We start from the raw sequence: 22504 nt of genomic DNA on the forward strand, positions 1-22504 counted from the left end.
CCTTTACCTAACCATTACTTTCTCAATCTCTGAGCAGACTGACAGTAGTAATGAAAAAACCCTTTCTATTATAGTATGGCTATACATTTTCTCAGTTTTACTTATCAAGGGACCCAGTAATATCTCTCACTTAATGTGAGGGATAAATTCTATCTTGACTACTCATATTTCTCTGCGTGAATATCACCAAACTCAATCATAACCTTTATAATCATCTGATCAAAGGTGACTTTTGACTAGGTCAAAGTTCAGTGGTCATCATATAGGAATCCATGATGGCTTTAGGTCAAAGGGCTTAGTGATATAGTTACATATGAGATAAGCTTATGACTTATACTATGCAGCTTTCTCATAGTGGGTCGATCCAGTACCTTGTGCTCTTTCAAGTGCCTATGACTTTAATTTGTATCTCTATAATTAATCAAAGTCATACTAGTCTTGTCTCATCTATGATCCCTCAAAGATGACCGACCAAGGACATTTAGGACCATCACTATAGTTTATCTAGGGGTACAGTTATCATATTGAACATGCAATTGTTATGATAATAAAAGAGAAATTCATTAAATAACAATGTGCATAGTACAATGATTGGCCTTAGGGCACAATTTTCAGCATCCTCCCACTTGCACTAGGTACAATCATTAATTTTTCTAATTCTCATTGTCCTAACATGATGCTCATGCTTCGCTTGTGTAAGAGGCTTTGTAAGTGGATCAGCAACATTGTCTTCTCTTACTACTTTACATATTTTTATATCGCCTCTATCATTGATCTCTTTAATAAGGTAGAAATGCCTGAGTATATGCTTGTTCTTTTAGTGTGACCTTAGCTCCTTGCTCTGTGCAATTACACCACTATTGTCACAGAACAAGTTTATTGGATCTAAGATGCTAGGCACCACTCCTAGTTCAGCAATGAACTTTCTCATCTAAACGGCTTCCTTAGCTATATCTGATGCTGCTATATACTCAGCTTATATTGCAGAATCAACTATTGTGCTATGCTTTGAGCTCTTCTAGCTCACTGCCCTACCATTTAAGGTGAACACATATCCTAATTTTGATTTAAGGTCATCCTGGTCAGTTTGGAAGCTTGCATTTGTGTAACTTATTACAACTGGCTCATCATCTAATCCGCCATATACCAAGAATAAATCCTTAGTCCTTCTTAAGTACTTTAGGATATTCTTGACAGCAATCCAATGATCCTCTTCTGGATCTACTTGGTATCTACTAGTCATACTTAAGGAAAATGAAACATTTGATCAAATGCATAACATGAAAAACATGATAGATCCACTTGTCGAGGCATATGGAACCTTACTCATGTGATCTCACTGATTTTGTGTACTATGACACTGGTCTTTGCTGAGATGAATGCTATGAGACATAGGGATGAAGCCCTTTTTGAATCTTGCATACTAAAACAATGTAGTATGTTGTCTATGTATGTGCTTTGACTTAGGCCTATCAGCCTTCTGGATCTATCTTTATAGATCTTAATCCTAAGGATGTAAGTGGCTTCACCTAAGTCCTTCATAGAGAAAGATTTTCCTAACCAAGACTTGACATGAATGTCATTCCCAATGAGTAGGATATCATCTACATATAGCACTAGAAATATAATTGTGCTGCCATTAACCCTTTATAAACATAAGGTTCATCAATGTTTTGAATGAATCCAAACTCTTTGATTACTTCATCAGAACATTGATTCCAGCTCTGAGATGCTTGCTTCAATCTATAAATGGATCTTTGAAGCTTGCACACATTTCTAGAGTCCTCTAGATGCATAAAACCTTCAAGTTGTGTCATATACACTTCCTCAAGTAGACGTCCATTAAGGAATGATGTTTTAACATCCATCTGCCATATTTCATAGTCATAATATGCCGTAATTGCAAGGAGAATTCTGATTGATTTGGCCATTACGACCGGTGAAAAGGTTTCATTATAGTTTACACCATAAGTTTGGGTGAATCCTTTTACAACCAATCGTGCCTTAAAGACATTTACTTTGCCATCCATGTCAGTTTTCTCCTTAAAAACCTACTTATACCCAATGGCTTTTATTCCTTTAGGTGGATTGATTAAGGTCCATATCTTATTATCGTATATGGATTGCATTTTAGACTTTATGGCATTTAGCCATTTCTTAGAATTTGGTCCCACTATGGCTTCTTGATAGGTGGTTAGTTTATTGTGTTCAATGAGTAACACATCACGACATTCATTAATCAGAAATCCATATCTCTGAGGATGATGCCAAGAAGATCTTGTGCCCAATGGGTATGAATTTTAAAAAAAATACACGTATGTCCTAATGATTGTATGCTATATAGAGAAGAGCTTGAAGGGGAGGAGAAGTGTCCAAAATGTGAGGCACCACGGTATAAAGAGAAGGGGTCTCCTGCAAAGGTCTTGTGGTATCTTCTGATTATACAAGGTTCAAGTACTTGTTTGAGAATACTTATGATGCGAAGAACTTAAGGTGGCATACAAATGAGAGGATTTCTGATGGAAAATTTCAACATCCAGTTGATTCTCCTCAGTGGAAAAAAATTGATCAATTGTTTCCTAAATTTGGTAATAAACCAAGGAACCTGAGGCTTGGACTTTCTACCAATAGAATGAATCCTTATAGTAGCCTTAGTAGTATACATAGCTCATGGCCTGTTCTTTTAGTGATTTATAATATATACCCTCAGCTATGCATGAAACAAAAGTATTATGCATGAAACGAAAGTATATCATGTTATCCATGTTAATTTCAAGATCAAAACAACCTGGAAATGACATTGATACTTACTTAAGACCTTTGATTGAAGACTTAAAAGAGCTATTGGAGGTAGGTGTGGATGCATTTGATGCAAATTCAAAGGAGAATTTCAAGTTACATGCTATGATCTTTTGCACTATAAATGACTTTCCTGTATATAGGAATTTATCTGGGTAAAGTGTCAAGGGTCACAAAGCATGTCCAATTTATGAAGAAGGCACATGCTACCATCAACTTCAACATGGAAGGAAGATACTCTATCTTGGTCGTTGTAGATTTCTTAGATGAGATCACCCTTATCGTAAATTAAAGAAAGTTTTTCATGGCCACCAAGAGCACCTTCATGCTCTAGATGCTTTAATTGGGGAGCAAATATATAAATGAGTGAAAGATATCAATATTATTCTTAATAAGACTCAAAAGAATACAAGTGCCAAAAATATATGGAATAAAAGATATATCTTCTTTAATCTTCCATATTAGTGCTTTCTTGAAGTCAGACATTGTATTGATGTTATGAATGTGGAAAAAAATGTGTGTAATAGTATTATTGAAACACTATTGAACATGCTAGAAAGATAAAGGATGGTGCAAATGCAAGATTAGATTTGAAAGAAATGGGAATACGAGAGGACCTACACCCGAGATTAGAAGTAAAGGACTTATTGTCCCCCAGCTTCTCATACATTGTCCAAGGTAGAGAAAACAAGTCTTTGTGAGTGTTTTACATGGGATCAAAGTACCGTTAGGGCATTCTTCAAATATTAATAAGCTTATGTCAATGAAAGAGTTGAAATTGGTAGGCTTACAGTCTCATGATTGTCATGTCTTGATGCAATAATTATTACCAGTGGCCATTCGAGATATATTAAAAGAGGATTTGAGGCACACAATAATTAGGCTTTGTTTTTTTTCAATGCAATATGCAATAAAGTTATTGATCCCCTCAAATTAGATAAGTTAGAACAAGCTTGTATTATATTATGTCAATTTGAGATGCACTTCCTCCTTCATTTTTTAACATTATGATACTCTTAATATTTTATTTAATGAGGGAGGTTAAAATATATGGCCCTGTCTACTTATGATGGATGTGTTGAAAATTGTACCCTAGGGCCAATTATTGTACTATGTATATTGTTATTTAACGAATTTCTCTTTTATTATCATATTAATTGCATGTTCAATATGATAACTGTATCCTTGGACAAACTATAGTAATTGTCCTAAATATCCCTAGTTGGTCATCTATGATGGATCATAGATGAAACAAGACTAGTATGACTTTAATTAACTATAAAGATACAAATCAAAGTCACAGGCACTTGAAAGAGTATAAGGTGCTGGACCAACTCGCTATGAGAAAGCTGCATGGTACAAGTCATAAGCATATCTCATATGTAACTATATCACTAAGCCCTTTGACCTGAGATCATCATGGATTCCTACATGATGACCACTGAACTTTAACCTAGTCAAAAGTTACCTTTGATCGGGTGATCATAAAGGCTATGATTGAGTTTAGTGATATTCATGTGAAGGAATATGAGTGGTCAAGATTGAATTTGTCACTCATATTAAGTGAGAGATATTACTAGGCCTCTCGATGAGTAAGACTAGGAAAATGTATGGCCATACAATAATGGAAAGGGTTTTTTTCCATTGCTACTGTTAGTCTACTTAGAGATCGAGAAAGTAATGGTCAGGTAAAGGAGAATGACAATTCCATGTCTCATACTTGACCGAAATATCATGTGACAAAAGAGATGTGATATAATTGCATGATAGGTTATATTGGATCATCGATCCCTATGTGAATTAGGTAGTTGCAATGTTCTGCTAGAGGCTACTTGTAACTTGTAGGCTAATAGCATAATTAGCCTATTGCCAATTTCATATGGGCTTGCAAGGTCGCACACAAGAATAGCCCAACTTGAGTTATAACATCCAAATTCATTAAATCTATAATATGTTTAGATTCAATGTATGTAATATAAGGTGAATGATTATATATATATATATATAAGGTGAATGAAATATATATGTATATATGTAATATAATATAATATGTATATGTGATATATATTATATTATATTATATTATGTTAGTTTTAAATTTAATTTTATATGATAGATTAAATTTAATAACTAACATGATATAAGAGAATATCATGTCAATTTTATAATTTAAATTTATAAGATAAATTTGAATTAGATATGATATCGTGGATTAAATTTGTGAGATAAATTTAATTAAATTTTTGTGGGCTTTTAAGTAGAAGACAAAAACTTTGATCCATATACTATATATAGATAGGGACATCCTTTATGAAAGAAGAGAGAGTTAGAAAAGTTTTGATAGTAAAATACTTTGAAAGCCATGCAATACCCTATAAAAAGAAAACTAAGAACAGACGCTGGAAGCACTAACATGCTGTTTGAGTTAGAGAGTTGTTCGTCTAGATACTGGTAGAGGGAGCAGATCTACGTTGTCAGCTCCTGAGATCCAAACTCTTGAAGAGAATGTGCGCTAAGTTTGAAGAATTAAAAGGTAACTCTTTTATTCACCTTGACTTAAACAAGTTCATTCGGTCCATATCAGGATAAGGACTTTAAAATTTTAATCTTCTACTGCACCTCCCTATCCAATAAGATGTACCCAGTTGAGAGATATATGAAAATATTGAAAGGGTATGTAAAGAATCCTTATCGCCTTGAAGTATCTATTGTTCAAAAATATGTTGCTGAAGAAGCTATGGAGTTTTATTCTGATTGTTTATCTAATACAGAACCAATTAGGCTTCCTAAATCTCGTTAGAAGAGGAGGCAATTAGGTTAAGGAACATGTGGGATATCAGTAAAGCGTATGAATCGTGATGAAGTGCAAGAAGTACATTTATATATCTTGAATAATATTGACAAAGTTTGAAGTTACATAGATACCTATAAAGAACGTTTAAGGGTAGAATGGAACCAGCTGAGAATGACTGAACAGAGGTTCTTGAAAGAGCATAATAAGACTTTTGCATATTAGTTCAAACAATAGGTCTTAAATGAGGATAATATTTCTAGTACAATTAAATGGTTAGTAGAGGGTCTTAACATGGAAATGATATGTTAGAATGTATATGATATTAATGGATATTCATTTTATACAAGGTCTCTTGATGAGAAGAGTACTATACAAAATAGTGTAGTTATGATAGTGGCTGAAGCTGTGCACTTATCAAGTAAAAAAGATAAGAATCCCAAAATGGCACCCATACCTTATTTTGGGATTATTGAAGAAATTTGGGTGGTTAACTATACCAAATTTAGAGTGCCTATTTTCAAATGCAAGTGGTTGATAAGTTAGGATTTACATTGGTTAATCTTAGAAGACTAACTTATGGGGAGGAGCCATTTATTATGGTAGACTAAGCAAACAAGTTTTCTATGTTACCAATCCGGTAGATAAAGGTTAGTCAATAGCTTTCAAAGGAAAAAGGGTGGTTGATAGGGATGATAAGAATGAAACAAGCTTCCATATCTTTAAAACTCCTACCTTCTCATTAGGACTACCTAATTTGAATGTAGATGAGATAGATGATGAACATGCCGCATGAAGTGATCATCATGAAGGGATATGGGAGAATATCTCTATATGAATTTAATTTTTAAATTAATGTTAGTTTTCTAATTTAGAATTATGCTTTATTTATAATTTTTTGTGTTTTATCTATTTTGTGTTATTTGAATTATGCTTTATTTACAATTATTTGTGTTTTATTTCAAGAACATAGAGAAAAATTAGAGTGGACCTACAAACGGTGTTCTAAGGACTTTAAGGGCCAAATAAGGCCAAGTTTGTCGGCTACCTTGGACTCCTGTCATGAAACAAGCCTAGTATCTTGCATGAAGATTGATGTGCCAGAACGTGTAAAGGAATAGATTTAGGAAAGTATTCAGGTATATCGTTATAAAGTTATAAACATTTATAATTATTATGTCTAAAATACTAACTATTATTAATTATAGCTCACCTACAATGTTTCGAATGATGAAGCATGTTGGAGACAGCTAATAAAATATTGTGGGGAATGTTGGAGAGGTTTCAAGACTGACCTTGCAAGGAAATTTGTCTATGTCGAGTTGAAAGAAGGTCAACCTTGTCCTAATCGTCTCAAGACATATTAGTTTTTAAACGAACAAACTTGGTAGGAATTTTACAAGATTCAGATTTCTGAAAAAGCTATGTTTAGTCAATTTTTAATTGATTTAATTATAGTACTTTAATTCAATTGATTATATAATTTGTTAATTTTTTATTAACAAGAAAAATGAGCAAAAGGTAAAGAAATTGCTCAGAGAAATGAATGGCCCCACATAATGTCTTGTGGGGGTTATGATCACGTTGACGATATTTTGATGGATGACAAGTTAAAGAAGAGACAAGAAGATGCTAAATCTAATCCTTCTATTCTCTTATCCCTACCATCACCTATCTCTCGTGAGGATAAATGGAAATATGGTCATCAATACAAGAAGGGAGGGTATACAAGCAAGAAGGCATGTGAGGTTGCCAAAAGGATTGTAAATAACATTTAATTCTTTAATTTGTTATTCGATTACCAATATAGAATGTTATGATATTTGTTTTGTTTGTTATAGGAGGCTCTTAAAGAACAACAATCTCAACGATCCTTCATTCCAGAGGGTAGAAAGGACATTTTTTTGGTTACTACCAACAAGCCAGAGCATCCGGGACACATTAGAGGTGTTGGATTTGGCGTGGGAATCTGAGATTACTTTAGAGCACATACACACCCTAGCGGATTGAGTGTTGTTACGAGAGAAGAGGTAGAAAATATAATAACAAATGTAAGGCAATAAACATGGAAAGAGGCTAAAGCTTCATTTGAAGTTTGCTTGGAAGCTCGGTTTGCAAATGAAAGAGGAGATGATGACCTTTATGTCCTTATGACAAGAGATGACTTTTGATGCACTTCATACACAGTCTCCTAGATTTCATAACATAAAAGAGAGTAATGTTTTTAGATGCATGTCAGAGGGTGCTTCAGTAGGAAACACAGGTGAACTGTGTGAGCTATATCAAGAGGATCCTGATAGACGCTTGGTTGCTCTTGGCAACGTTAACAGTTTGAGACAAACTGTCCACTATAAGCAAATGCAACAAGATCAAGTCAGGGTGGTGGTAGAAGATGTAAAAGTAGTAGATGCACTCATCCCATTCCCTATTGATGAGGTCAAGACTGTGTCCTAAGCTGTTGGCACTTTTATCATGTTGCCTAAGAGACTTGTGAGTATGGTTCAAGCTGAGGTACGTTTTATTAAATATTTCATACATTTTATTAAATATTTCTTTTTATATTTTTTTTAATTAGCTATCTCTTGTCTTTTCAGCTTTCCTTGCCAAATAATCCCTGCCTAAAATTCCATAACCCCAGCCACCACAGTTGACTCCTCTCCAACAAATAATTTTATTAGCTTACGACAAATCATTTCAAGAAAAAAAATTTCTAATGGAAAAGGATGTTGTGGGTATGGAGAGTCTAGTGATGATTGAACAGGAAGATTTGAATCGGCTTCTCTTAAAAAGTCAACTTACCACAGCATCAATTGAGCTTTTTATGCTGTAAGTATGTTTTACTTAAATATAATTAACTTATCAAGATTAGTCAACTAACATAATTGCATTATCACAAGTACCTTCATTGTTTGTGCATTACATCATAAAAAGGGAATACTCTTGATGAAGAATCGTTTTGGATTTCTTTGCCCTAAACCCTCATCACATGATGAAGAAAGGGAATACTCTTGAAATAAAATCCTAGTACCTCCAGCAATGAATATATGAAGTTAAAAAGGATGTTTTCATGACTCCATATGTACATTCATAAGGATCAATTTATGATTGATAGTTCTTTTTGTTAAATATGGATTTCTTTTGATATCTCACTATATTTTGTAAGGACCATTGGCAACTAATTGTTCTTTCATTGAAGAGTAACACAGTTCTCTTCTTATGCTCCCTCCATTACAAACCAAACAAGGACATAAAGAAAATGATAGACTTGTAAGTATGCTTGTAAAAAACTATTAATTTTTGCAGATATATTAGTTACAAATCTCAAGATGTTGATTATAGGGCAATAAAAATATATCAAATGATGGTCTTGAAAAAGCACCCACATGAACTAAAGGATCCTATGTGGATTGAGCTAAAGGTAAGTTAAAACTAACACTTTATTAACATATTAAATTGTTAATATTTATTACTGATTCCCAATGTGTGTGTGTGTGTGTGTGTGTGTGTGTGTGTGTGTGTGTGTGTGTGTGTGTGTGTGTGTGTGTGTGTGTGTGTGTTTTTATATAAAGTCACAAGCAACAATTGAAGAGTAGTTTGTGCGGCGTATATGTGATGAGGCACATGCTCAACATCATCACATTGAGAATGATTGAATTTACAAATGAGATGACTATATTTTTTAAAAGCTAATTTTATTTTACTTGAATTAATTAGTTAATGTTTTAATTGCAATTTTATACTTTAATATAGATGTTTGACATTGCGGATTCATTTTTTGAGGAAAAGGTTGATGACATCCTCATACATTAGGCACAATATTTTGTGGATGGTATGTGAGGTTTGAGTAGTTTTTTAAAAAATTGTATAACACAATTTGAGTTTTGTGTAATTTCTATAGAATTGTATTGAAATTTGGATTATTTATATGTACTTGAATTGGCTAGCTGGCAATAAATTGTATAGACTATTTTCATTTGCAGGAATTGGGGAAACAACTAAAAACAGAATAATTTTTTTTTAAAACCACTTTTAACACCGGTTCATGCCATAACCGATGTTAAAAGTTCACTTTTAACACCGGTTCATGCCATAATCGATGTTTTTTTAACATCGGTTAACTTTTAACATCGGTTATGGCATGAACCGGTGTTAAAAGTCTTATTTTTTTTAAAAAAAACTTCAATGAGAAAGTTTCAACAGCGGGTCTATGTCCGCTGTTGAAAGTTCATTTTGAACAGCAGTTATACAATAGTTGTTAAAAGTCACTTACATTTAACATCTCCTGAAACAATAGCAGACCTAGAATTGCTATTAAAAGTATTTTTTATTCACTGTTAAAAGCCTATCTTGTAATAGTGTCATTATAATTGATAAGTTTTAAAGGTTTCCTGACAATATAGAAAAAAATAAGAAGAAAATGTCTTTATTAAATTTCTTGACAAACAAAATGCAATAATTATCATTATTAAAATTTATTCACTTAGCTTATCAGAAGAAGATACTTACATTAGGAAAAAAAAAATTTCCTTCCAATTGTATGTGTGAACTACTATTCTCCCAATTATTAGAAAACATCATTTTCCATAATTTTTTGATTAATTAATGGTGAAAGTTAGTATTTGATAACGGTAGGGCAATACAATATCTTTATAAAAGTTAAAGAAAAACATTGCATCAAAAATAATTTTAGAGTCCTACACTCCCAGCCCTTGATCACCTATATAGTTTAGGGACAAATTTATCATTCAACCCTATAATTTAATATAAAATTATATATTTAATCTGGAAGTGTATAATTAAATTTAATTTCAAAATTCTAGCTATATGACAGTCAATATGGAAAATCGATGTGCAAATCTCTGTATAAGATTTTTGTAATTATTTATAATCTTAAATTTTTACTAGAGCCACAATATTTATGACAACATAGGAATGAATATACATTATCTATCTTCCGCATGTAGCAAGACTGTTCCAATCTGCCCTCTTCTCCCAGTTAGTTTTATCGAAACTACGATACATGCCAAGAATTGTTACCGACCAAAATATGTGGTGTTCCTTATAATCCACACTCGGATCAAACACCACAAACTTGGAACATGCATGTTCTTCCCATATCAACAGGCCCTGCTGCTTTATACCCCCTTGCGGAATGAAATTGTATGATGATCCCTTTTCAATCAAAGCCTGGGTATCCTGGAACGTACCCACCACCCACAACCTTGACCGGTCCGATGACGGTTCCAGATCGTTGTGGATTTCGATAAACGTCAAGTTAATGTCGATATTTTGATTGTTGTTGCTGCTGCTGCTTTGTTGTTGGTCTTGGTCGACTCTAGCAGTTGTTGAGGTTGTCACAATAAGAACGAGGAAAAGGAGAAGGGTGGTTGATGAGTGAAGGGAAGTACGCATGATGCTTGTTGATTTGTCCGCTTGAGATCTTGTCTTGGATTGTCTTAATTCTCCATTGCATTGTTTCATTGTATATATAGTAGATGTCGTTGATGTTGAATTGGAAATTCTGGCACTTTGAGGAGCTTATAATTGCTGTATACGTAAGCATTTAATTGAAAAAAATACAATAGATCCGTTGAAAAATATAAGGTTTTTTAAGAAGAAATACAAGTTTTTTTAGTTTTTCAATATGTATGCAATTAATGATTTTTTTGATTAATATATATATGTATAATAAATAAATCATTAACCTTTCATTTTTAAAATGAAACAACTTATTAAACAAGCACAAACATAAAAAAAATATTAATTTAAAAACAATTAACTAAAATATTTACAATGTAATTCGATTGAAATGCTTTATCTGCACTAGCGGGGTATATCTGTATTAATAGATGATATTCAAGTATTACTGTGCTCAATTGGACATGAAATCTTCCAAAACCTTTTACTATTTTTTATCCCAAAGTGCTAACCATTCAATGTTACATTAAATATAAATTGGCTTTGACCACTTGATTAGTTATGGATTTGGCATATATGCAAGCATTTAATGTTTTAAATTTATGTATGCAAAATTAATGTTTGACAATTTATGTTTTTCACAATTAATGTTTTCAATTTATCCCAAAGTATTATTCTGATGCATGCTTTCTTTTGTTTTTTGGTTTTTTTTTTGCAATTTTCTCATTCCCTCCATGTAAATCATTTTTCTAATATTAAATGTTCAAAAGATAAAGCTTTTTCAGTTTTTCATGTGTACCTAATTAATGAGCTTTTTTTTTTCCTAAAAATATGTTTAATACTTAATTGTTCACCTTTAAATAACCTTATTAAATAAGAATTATTAAATTCTATATTTAGTTCTTTAACTTTATACAACATTTTATTTTAATCTTTTAACTCTATAAAGTGTCTTTTTAGTCTTTTAATCTTAATACTATTATTTTTATCCCAATAAATTTTTACATTAAACTTTAAATATTGATAAAACATTCTCAAATGTTGACATATTAAGTTTGATTTTTTTTTCAAAATAAAAATGATTGACATAAAAAATAATCATTTGAAATTAACGATGTAAAAGTTAAAGAATTAAAAAGATACTTTATACATTAAAAGATCAAATTAAAACCTTATATAAAGTTAGAGGACTAAAAGTACTTTAGCTAATAATAATAAACATGAAAAGATTATTTATTCACTTAACTCTTTACCTTTAAATGAGACATCCTATTAAGTAAACATAAATATAAAAAAATTATATAAATTTATAGACAATTAACTAAATTATTACCAAAAAAAAAAGATAATTAACTAAATTATTTGGGGTGTATTAATTTGATTAAAATTCTTATACTTCCTTTGATAAGACAGTTTTAGAGAAGATTTGATATCCCAAAATATAAGACACTTCAATAAAAATAAAGTTTTATTAATAATACTTTTTCTATATTACCCATTCCATATGTGATATTTCTTTAATATTCTTTTATAAATGGATTATTAAATAGAAGACAATTTTGTTTAAAGTTTATATTTTTATCTTAAAAAAGTAAAGTTATAAAGTATATTTAATGAGCTATATTGATACATATAATTTTATCTAAAAGTGTCCTATAATTTTAAATAAAAACAGTATTTATTAACAAGAGAGAATCTAGTATTACTAGGTTAGATTCAATTATTATTGTGCTCAATTGGGCGGGAGATAACTCTTCCAAAATCCTTTTTTATCCCAAAGTTCTAACCATATTCAATGTTACAATAAATATAAATTGAATTGATGTTCACACTATAGGCCACTTTTATAATAGAGAATATTAATCATTTGATCTCTATGATTTTGACTTTATTGTAACTTAAGTTTTGAACTTTATCTTGTTGTAACTGATCAGTCCTTAAACTTTAACTCGGTCATGACTCAATCTTTGAATCTTCACTCACTATAACTCAATCGCTACAGTTTTAATCATTTAAAATATTAATCTCTATATTTTAAAAAATAAAATTAGGAAGATTAAATCTTTATAATCTTTATCAAATTACATGTTTTAGTAACTTAAAATTAATGCCTAAATGCCCACATAATTTTAATGTTTATAATTTTATTTTTAAGATACAAGGACTAGTTTAAGGATTGAGTTACAATTAAATCAAAACTTTAAAGACTGAGTTACAACTAGGTCATATTTTAAGGACTAAATTACAACCAAGTTATACTTTAAGAACTAAGTTACAATGAGTCAAAATTTAAGAATTGGATTACAACGAGTCAAAATTCAAGGATTGAGTTATTATTGAATTAAAACTACATGGACTAAATGATTAATTTTCTCTAACATGTATCATTTATATTAAGGGAATTTATTTTTTTGCTATGTGATCTAGTGAAAATTTGACTTAGTTTTTCAATTTTATCCTTACCATAATTAATTCAATTTTATCCTTACCATAATTAACACCTAAGTCAATGCACATAAACTAATACAAGAGTGGAACAACTTTTCTTAACACTATAAAATTCCCTCTATTTTGGAACAAAAAAATAGCTTGTAAAAATGTGTTACATTATGAATGAACCCAAGGGAGTAATACTCTACCCCTCTGTCCCAAATTATAAAATAGTTTTAAATAAAATCATATGTATCAATAAAGTTTATTAAATACACTTTACAACTTTAATTTTAAAAAATTATAAAATTTTAAAAATACCCTTCATTTAATATTTTGTTTATAAAATAATATTAAAAGGAGATAATGTAATAGTAAGGGTAATATTGAAAAAGTGTCATTAACGAAACTTTATTTTTGTTAAATTGATCTTATATTTTGAAATGTCAAATCTTTCCTAAAAATATCTTATAATTTGAAAATGAGGGTGTAATATTTTATGTCAATTAGGTGTAAAAGTAAAACCTTAAACAACAAGATGGAACGGTCATTATACAATAAAATTATATCAAATTAATTTAGGAAGAATTTCAATTAAGGACTAATGTAGAGACTTAATTTTTTGTGGATCCCACAAAATTTTAAAATTTTAGTTCAATCAAAGGGAGAAAAATTAAAAGAATTTCGATAGTAAAAATATTAAGATACTCTTCATTTGTTATACAGAATTACTAATCATTAATTTTCTTACTCCACTTGTTAATTTATGAATATAAGTTACAAATTACATGAGTTAACTTGTCAATAATTGTATAAAATTTGATATCATTTCTTCAATCATAAGTATCAGCATCAGTTGTTAATTTACTAAAATTAGTTATAAATTACTAACAGGTCATGTAATTTATAACTGATAGTAGTAAATTAACAAGTAAAGTGAGCTAATTAATAACTAATGTTATTGATTATTTAATAAATGGATGTAATTTATAAGTGATATTGGTAAATTAACGAGTGTAGTAAGAAAAATTAACAACTAGTGATTTTGCATAACAAGTTATGGGTATTTTGATTTTTTTACGGTCAAAATTTTTTTAACTTTTTTCTCTTGAACTGAACTAAAATTTTAAAAAAAATTCTGAATCCATATGAAATTAAGTCTCTACTATGTTCCTTAACTAAAATTCTCCCTTTAATTTACAACATTAAATCCATAGAAAATTATATTATTCACAATAACAATTATGTCACATATCTCAGTTTTGGTCTAATTCATTGGAGACTTACAAAAGTCATTCCATAAATTATACATTTCATTTTTATTGTCCCCACGTCTTATACTGAACTTTAAATTTGTATCAATTATTTTAAATAATTATGCTCTTATTTTGATTTCAGAAACAGATTAAAAAGTAATGTGTTCCTCAAATCCCAGCTTATAAGTGATTATTAAGTTGACAGGTCCGTGTATGCATTTCAATGCGTGTCCATGATCACGTCTTAGAAGCGAAGGGTTATGCGGAAGAAAATTAAAATAATTACGTACAAGTAATTTTTGTCCACAAACCTTAATACTTGGATTTTCTTAGTCCTTTTCACTAATTTCAATTATTTCAATTTTTGAGGTATTGTCCCATTGTTGGGTAATATAAGATGCATGGATATTAATACGGGTATCAGATATGTATCCAATATGTCGATACTTTTATTTTTAAAAAATATAAAATATAATACATTTTCGATACGTGTATATATATATTTATAAACAACCATAAAAATTTTTAAAATATAATTATAATTCAAAAAAATCCAAATAGCCATATATATTCCTTTATAATAATATTAAGAAAAATATAACCATTAATTCACTAGTAAAATATAGTCTATATATAGAGGTTATATTTGCAACTATATAGCTGTTGAAAACCACTATATTATTAGGCACTATATAATCTAGGTTGACTATATAATAGTTGAATAATTTTTTCAAAATTTAAGGAAAGCGAATATGTGTGCACACTATTCAGTGGTTATTTTTTAATAACAACTAAATAGTTTCTCATATTCAACAGTTATTTCAAAAAAAAAACTATCAAACAGTGTTCTTTTGTTTTGGTCAAAAAGCTAGAGGATTTGCCAGACATATTTAGTGGTTATTTATAAATAACTGCTATATGGTTCCATATATTAGCGATTACTCCATATGGCAAAAAAAAAAAAATCAACTAAAATTCAAATTCAATTGAATCCATTATTCAAACTTAGCTATAATAACTTCTAAAATCTATTTAAAAGTACTTCAAACTTCTTAAAAAATGCATAAACACTAAAGCAATTATAAAAAAATTTGCCAAAAATGTAACCTATTGCAACTTTAAAAGGCATACGTTACTAAAAACTTAAAGTTGGTCAAAGAATGCTTATTTTGAAAAAGTGCTAAGAACCTATTTACTAAAACAAAATTGATGAGGATATAGTAAAATGCCTGGTTGTGATCACTTGTTTTGCACCCATTGCTTGAGTAAACTCTCAACCAATTCTTCAAGGATTTCATCGATTTTAGCTAGACTATATTCCTCCATATATGAATCTTGGAAGTACTGTTAACATAACGTAAATCAAGTTTAATGTCAATTAAGTTATATGTAATATAATGGAAATTATTAAATTAAAGTTAAGAGAGTACAAATAGGAGACATATTTGGTTAGGCAAAATTCTATCAATCCACACATGGTTGATAATATCTTTCATGTACCTCATGATATTGCAGCCACAATCAACAACCTTGTCACATTGCTTTGGACACTTTTCATCATCAAACCAAAAAAATAAAATCAGTTATAGTATAATAAAATTAATTTCATTAAATAAATATTGAGGGTGACTATATACCTTAATTATCCTATAATCAAATGCATCTTCATATATGTGTTAGAGTTTCCAATTATAGGAAACTCTCTATGGCTTTTGAACAAGTGGATAGCCCTACACACATGACAATATGAAACTTTATGTGAAAAATCATAAAAAAATAATAATTTATACATATGTAGAGAAATTATTTAACTTGAAATGTTTCCAATTGTCCGAATGACCTCCAGTAGGATCAAGATACCACTTCATGCCTCCATATGGGTTGAGCACAAGTAGCATCCTATGAGCCTTATCACAATGAGCCCGCACCTAAAAAAATAAACATACACACATATATTAGCTTGTGTTAATAAAAAATAACTTAATTAAAAAAATTCAAATATGATTAATACCAAAAATGGTTCATCCATCACAAAATGGTGCCAAGAAAATTTGATTCTCCCAAGTTACAAGCTGGACTAGATAATTGATGATATCATTTGTTTTCTCTTCTCGTTACTCATTGTACCAGTAACCCTTGCTTGTGGGGGGTGGTAGATTGGAGATTTATCAAAATCAGTGTATCTGTGAGACCTTTAGGTGTTATCATCGTATTGTGCAAGTACCTTATACATCAAAATAATAAATAAATCAATCAAAATTGTTAAATATAAGTAAATTATTGAAGATAGTTTATCAATAAATATGTACCTCATAAAATGATTGCAAAGAAACGTGCTTGCATTCATATGGTTGATAACTTCTCCTACAATCTCACTATCGATGTTATCCCAGGTGCCAACATTACGATAAATCTCCTTCTTAAATGACACTGTAACACCATCATAAGATTTTACATAATGATCTAACATTTCATGATTCTTTGTGGAGGGTGCTTGAACAATTTGAACCTTAGAGGGGGCCTTTAGTGTAACCACCTTAGCCTTTGATGCAACTGTTAAGGTAGCCACCACAACCTTTGATATACCCTTTGAGGTAGGCTTCACAATAGGCTTTAGGGACGAAGGTGAAGGGGTAACTAATGGATATGTGATATAATTTTTAGTCCGCTCAGATGTCTTTTGCTCTTGCCCTTGCCCTTCAAGGATGACTCTAGCAACTTGTCACCAGGCTGCAAACATATTGTTAGTGATTAGTTTGAAAATAAGATAAAATGATGAGAAATGTTTAATTAATTTACATTTTCCTTTAGTGCTGGAACCCATAGTGGATGAGCAAGCTAAGCCATGAAGCTATATAATGCTTCTTGTATAGTTTTGCATTTGGTGTAGGCATTGGTAGGGATAATAGGGTTCATACACAAACATCTGCTGTACCTTTACATGATTAGTAGGGAGGGGCATGGTGAAAATCATAATGCTCCCTACAGTATTGTGCATGAATTTAATTGTAACCACATACAAGTACAGGATGCTAGCCAGGCACTCAATCCTAACCTCTCCCTATACAAAAGGACAAAAGCATTATCCTACATGAGAGAAGAGTGAGAAATAAATAAAAAGAGCAAGACCTACATTTAGCATCATTACCTCAAATAGCTTTGGAGAGGTGATGCTCGTGCAACTTTCTTTTGCACTTGAAGGGCTAAACTCTATTGTAGAAATACCTAGCACACGTCCCTTGAGCAATATTTCAATGTATTTATTTTGCTACTCCACAACTGCCTAGGTGTTGTGAAGCTCTTACCATAACCAATCTATCTTTACAGAACCAAAAGTCTTCCTGGGTTTCTTTGGGGTCTTGACGAAGTACTCCTTCTTAGTTATTCTAAATCCTACACCTCGAACATGACCAAGGTAGTCAAACATCCTTGATGGAAGGTAAAGCTCGTGAGTCTGTCTCCTGAGATAAGGTCACTAGTGAATTATATAGAATAGAGAAAAGTAAATACAAATGCCTAAGTCTTGTAAATACGAATGAATAAAAAACTTATCAAACAATAAAAGAAAGGAAGTACTACTTATAATGTTGTCGACATCTTTCTTCACACAGGGGTCTAAAATATTTCCCTGATTATCTGTTGGGGCTAAAGCCTAAAGCTTACCATGAGATATAGAATCCTCTGATACTTGATCCTTTAACTAGTCTTTCTCAATAGCAGCATAGCTCTTACACCTTTTCAAGTAGGGATATTCATTCTTCTTTGCCCTCGCCTTGTTTATTGTGCTTAATTCCTATGAAAACAAAAACATTTGTGTCATTATAAATATATAATCAATAAAAACTAACATTGAGAAAGAAATATTACCTTGAATTCTTTACTATGATAAGAGCTAACAAACTTAGCCTGCTAATTTGAATTAATAACAAATCTTAGGATTGGGGAATTTCATCTTCAATGCTTGTTATGTCTAGGTTCTTCAAGAATTTTTAGGTAACCCATGCTTTGAAACTATGGTGGGAAGTCACAGCTTTTTGCAAAACAAACTTCTTTTGACTCTCATGAAGCTCAAATTCAGATTGTAAAAGAAGTTAACCATATTCTAAATTAGTTAAAATTTCTATATAAAAAAAGTTTTAAAATGACAAATAAGAAATATCTTACCTAGACTATGTTCTAGACTAAATCTTTTAATAAAGCAGGTGCCTTTACCCAATTCACCATACTAAGTGGTGCATTAGCTTCGACAACCACTCCAATATAGGTCACCAAGTTTTCTGAGTCAATGCACTAGCCTCTGTCATTCCACTAAGTAGATAGCTTTCTCCCAAGTGCTCTTGACCTCACAACATTTTCCATAACTACCAAACCTCTCCTCTTTACCCCACCTACCCAACTGATTGGAATCAATGGCAGAGGCAAGAATAGGATTACTCTATTGAGAGCCACTATTAGGAGGAGTATAATTATTATTTCCAATAGCCATTTAATCTCCTGTTCAAACAAAAATAAATAAAATTAAATTAAATCAAACAAATAAAATTAATAAAATTAAATCAAACAAATAAAATAAATCAAGAAAAAATCATTTACATGTTCAAAGTTGTTCCTTTTCTTTTCTTTATCTCAACTTTTTTCTTAATAATTTTTTTTAACAATTGCCTTCTTTAGTTGAAGTGATTTCCCCCTCTTTAATACCCAAATGCCCTCGTTGTGATCATGTCTCATGTAAAAAGTAGAACCTTGAGTATCAAAATCATCATCACTATTTTCTAGCCCTTCAAATGGATCATTTTCTATTTTGTTATTTTTTCTATTGTCTTCATTTTCTAGCCATTTCTACTATTTCCCTCATCGTTCTCTTTACAAAACAACAAAAATTCCTTATTAGTAGGATCAGGGACAAAAAAAAACTTGTTTAGCTTGGACTACAAGAATGAATGGCTTACTTTTATTATAACATCCTAAATTTCAATCTAAGGAACTAATTGCTAATTAAGGGTAGATTAGTAATTAATAGATTGATTATGGTTTTGGGTGTTGATTTAATGTATATTGTTGGTTGGTTAGTAGGGTTATAGTATCAGATCATAGAATAGCAATTCAAAATGAAATGTGTGTACATGAGTGAGCTTAACCTTACTGTGCCACACGCCATGGTAGGTGTTGCATGCGTCATGGCGTATTGCACATATTTTTTGTAACATCCTAGTTTTTAATCTTGTAATTAGCTATGATTTAGGATAGATTACTAGTTAGTAAAAGATTAGATATTTGGATGATTAGTTGATGATTTTTTTGGTCTTTGGGATATTGAATGTGTTGAACATAATGGTTTGTGATATCATATTTAGCTTAAGTTTTAATGATGATAAATATAGACGTATTAACTAATGCCTAATTGGTTTCATATATATAATAGTTAACTATGACTATGGAACAAGTGCTTTAAAGTGTTTTTACTTTTACTTATGTTGTTCCATATTACATAAGTTTTGGAAAAATGATTTGTGTGCATCAAAGTTATTTTATACTATCATATTTTTCCTTATCTTAAATAGATTCTATATCTAAGAGTGTTCATAGTATTATCTTTCATGACTTGGATATATGCATATTGATACTTGGACTAACCATTTTGTTCATGGTATATCATTTAAGGTTGTCCAAAGTGAAAATGAGAGTAAGCATGAAGAGGAACAAAGTTGAAGTCATTATTTTCATGCTACACTTATGATTGAAGAACATAAAGATAAAGAAAAGGATGATCCAAGAAGAGTTTAAGAAGAATGAAAACATTTATACAAGCTTGGAAGCCCTAGACTTCATAGGTATAATATCATTAGGCTAGAAGTCTTTATGTTAAACTCATTGATTTAAATATGAAGTATTAGCTCAATATATCTTAAATCAAAACATGCATTTTAGTTCTTAAGAGAAAAAGTGAGATATAGTTTTCTATAATCATGGTTTTCATCTTTGATCACATATATTTCACAAGGTTCTAAATATTTTAATTACTTACTAACTCTAGAAATTTTTCAAAGTTGCTCTATTTACTCAAAATGGAGTTAAGTTAAAAAATTTATGAACACTTGAACTCTAAGCTTTGAAATGTGAATTGTGCATAAAATCAATTTTGATCTTTAGTCATATTTCATGTGATATATCTCACTACAAAGATTATTTTAATGTGAAACATATGTTATTTGAAAATAAACTCTAATGTATTTTCAATCATAGTTTATTTATTCAAAATGGAGGTCTATTGAGAAAGATATGAACTTTAAAACTTGAGTGTTAAGATATTAATTTTGCACAGCCTTTAGTCTTGACCTTCGTACACTCTTTTGATCATATCTCAAACTATACATTAAAGTGTGGAACTTCTTTCATTGACAACTTGACTTCAAGATCTTTCCAATGGTATATAATTTGTCAAATGTGGAGTTATATTGAGTTAGGACATTATGAAATTTTGTTCAATGAAGTTGCTAAACCACACGTGAGAGCAGCAGTCAACTACACATGATTTAGCATCAGTGCTCAAACTCATGTGAGAGAACTTCTCAACCACGTGTGAAAATGCATCTAGAAGCTTATTTTTGCAACTAAATAAGCTCTATGTGCTAAATCATGCGTGATGCTACTTATCCCATATGAGAAATGACCTCCAGAAGCCTCATTTTCGCTGAATAAGTTGTATAAGCCAAATCACACATGAGGAACTTCCAAAACTCACTTGATATGTCATTTTTGCTTGAGAAACCTCCAAAACACGCATGATTTAGTACTGGTTACTCACGAGAGAATGCATCAGTAGCTATACTCACTATGTAACTTCTCTAAACAGTCATTTAATGTCTCTAACACATATTTCACTCTATAAGCTATAAATTTAATACTCCAAACTAATTTGAACATGAGATTAACCTTAGAAACCATTAAGCTATGAAATTCATGATCATATTGCTCTTATTGTATGAAAATTATTGTTCTTGAGCCAATATCATCCATATCTCTATCATTTGAGTATTAGAGAGAGTTTCAATTGAGTGATTCACATACTCAAAACCTTTGAAAATGTGAGGGAGAGATTTCCTTTGTAATCAAGAAATGTTGTTCTCTTGGAAAAAAAAGCTCATTAGTAGAGTGAGTTGTTGTAAAGACTCAAAAGTACCTAAACTGAACTTGTAGATGTACTGAGGTAACAAACACATACTCAAGCTTGTGTTTTAGCAAATAAATCTCAAGTAGTTGCTTAAAGACTAGATGTAAGTTTAAGAAGAGAAGCTGAAGTAGGATAAATCATTGTTTGCGATCTCTCTTTCCTTAACTCTTTATATTTCTAGAAACCTTAGTAAATGCTATGCTTAGTGTATGAAATTGAATTTGATATTTCTACTTACTCTTACTCCAACTTGCATCTAGAAATTGCTTCTAAACATTTATACACATATCTTAAGATTGTGAAAATAACTTTGGCATTCTTACCCACTTAGTTAAGAACTCAAATTTTCTAAAATCTTCTTTTGAACTTAGTTTTGTAGAATAGTTTTAAAAGAATCAAAATTTTCTCAAATACCCAATTCATCCCCCTCTTGAGTGTTTTGCCATATCTAACATTTAGTATCAGAGCTAGGCTCTTGGATAAAGGACTTAACAGTCTCAAGAGTTCCAAGTGGCAAGTTTTCAAGGTTTTTCAGTTTTTGAGGGGACTAACATTGAAAAACTTCCAACTCTTGAAAATATCAAGTTTTGGTTTTAGAAAGTGAGAATGCAATTTTACAATCTATTGATTTAGATATGT

The 22504-nt window shown here is 30.7% G+C and overlaps 1 long non-coding RNA gene across 2 annotated transcripts in view; it reads right to left on the reverse strand.

The window, feature by feature from the left end:
* Nucleotides 1–15812: 15812 nt before the first annotated feature.
* The window catches only part of LOC129304460 (uncharacterized), a 45707-nt gene continuing 39015 nt past the window's right edge, over nucleotides 15813–22504 (reverse strand). Inside the window, exons 1-8 of one of the 2 annotated variants that reach the window (XR_008591696.1) lie at nucleotides 18859–18982; nucleotides 18358–18487; nucleotides 17843–18155; nucleotides 17004–17424; nucleotides 16706–16918; nucleotides 16332–16622; nucleotides 16195–16244; nucleotides 15813–16038 (exon numbers count right to left, since the gene is read on the reverse strand). This is a non-coding gene — a long non-coding RNA (uncharacterized LOC129304460). Of the gene's footprint in view, nucleotides 16039–16194; nucleotides 16245–16331; nucleotides 16623–16705; nucleotides 16919–17003; nucleotides 17425–17842; nucleotides 18156–18357; nucleotides 18488–18858; nucleotides 18983–22504 lie in introns of those variants that run through there. The other variant, XR_008591695.1, reaches the window with a different exon arrangement.

The sequence above is a fragment of the Prosopis cineraria genome, unplaced genomic scaffold (genome assembly GCF_029017545.1).
Source record: "Prosopis cineraria cultivar Desert tree isolate PC_DT_omini unplaced genomic scaffold, ASM2901754v1 PC3, whole genome shotgun sequence".
In the NCBI taxonomy this organism is placed as follows: domain Eukaryota; kingdom Viridiplantae; phylum Streptophyta; class Magnoliopsida; order Fabales; family Fabaceae; genus Prosopis; species Prosopis cineraria.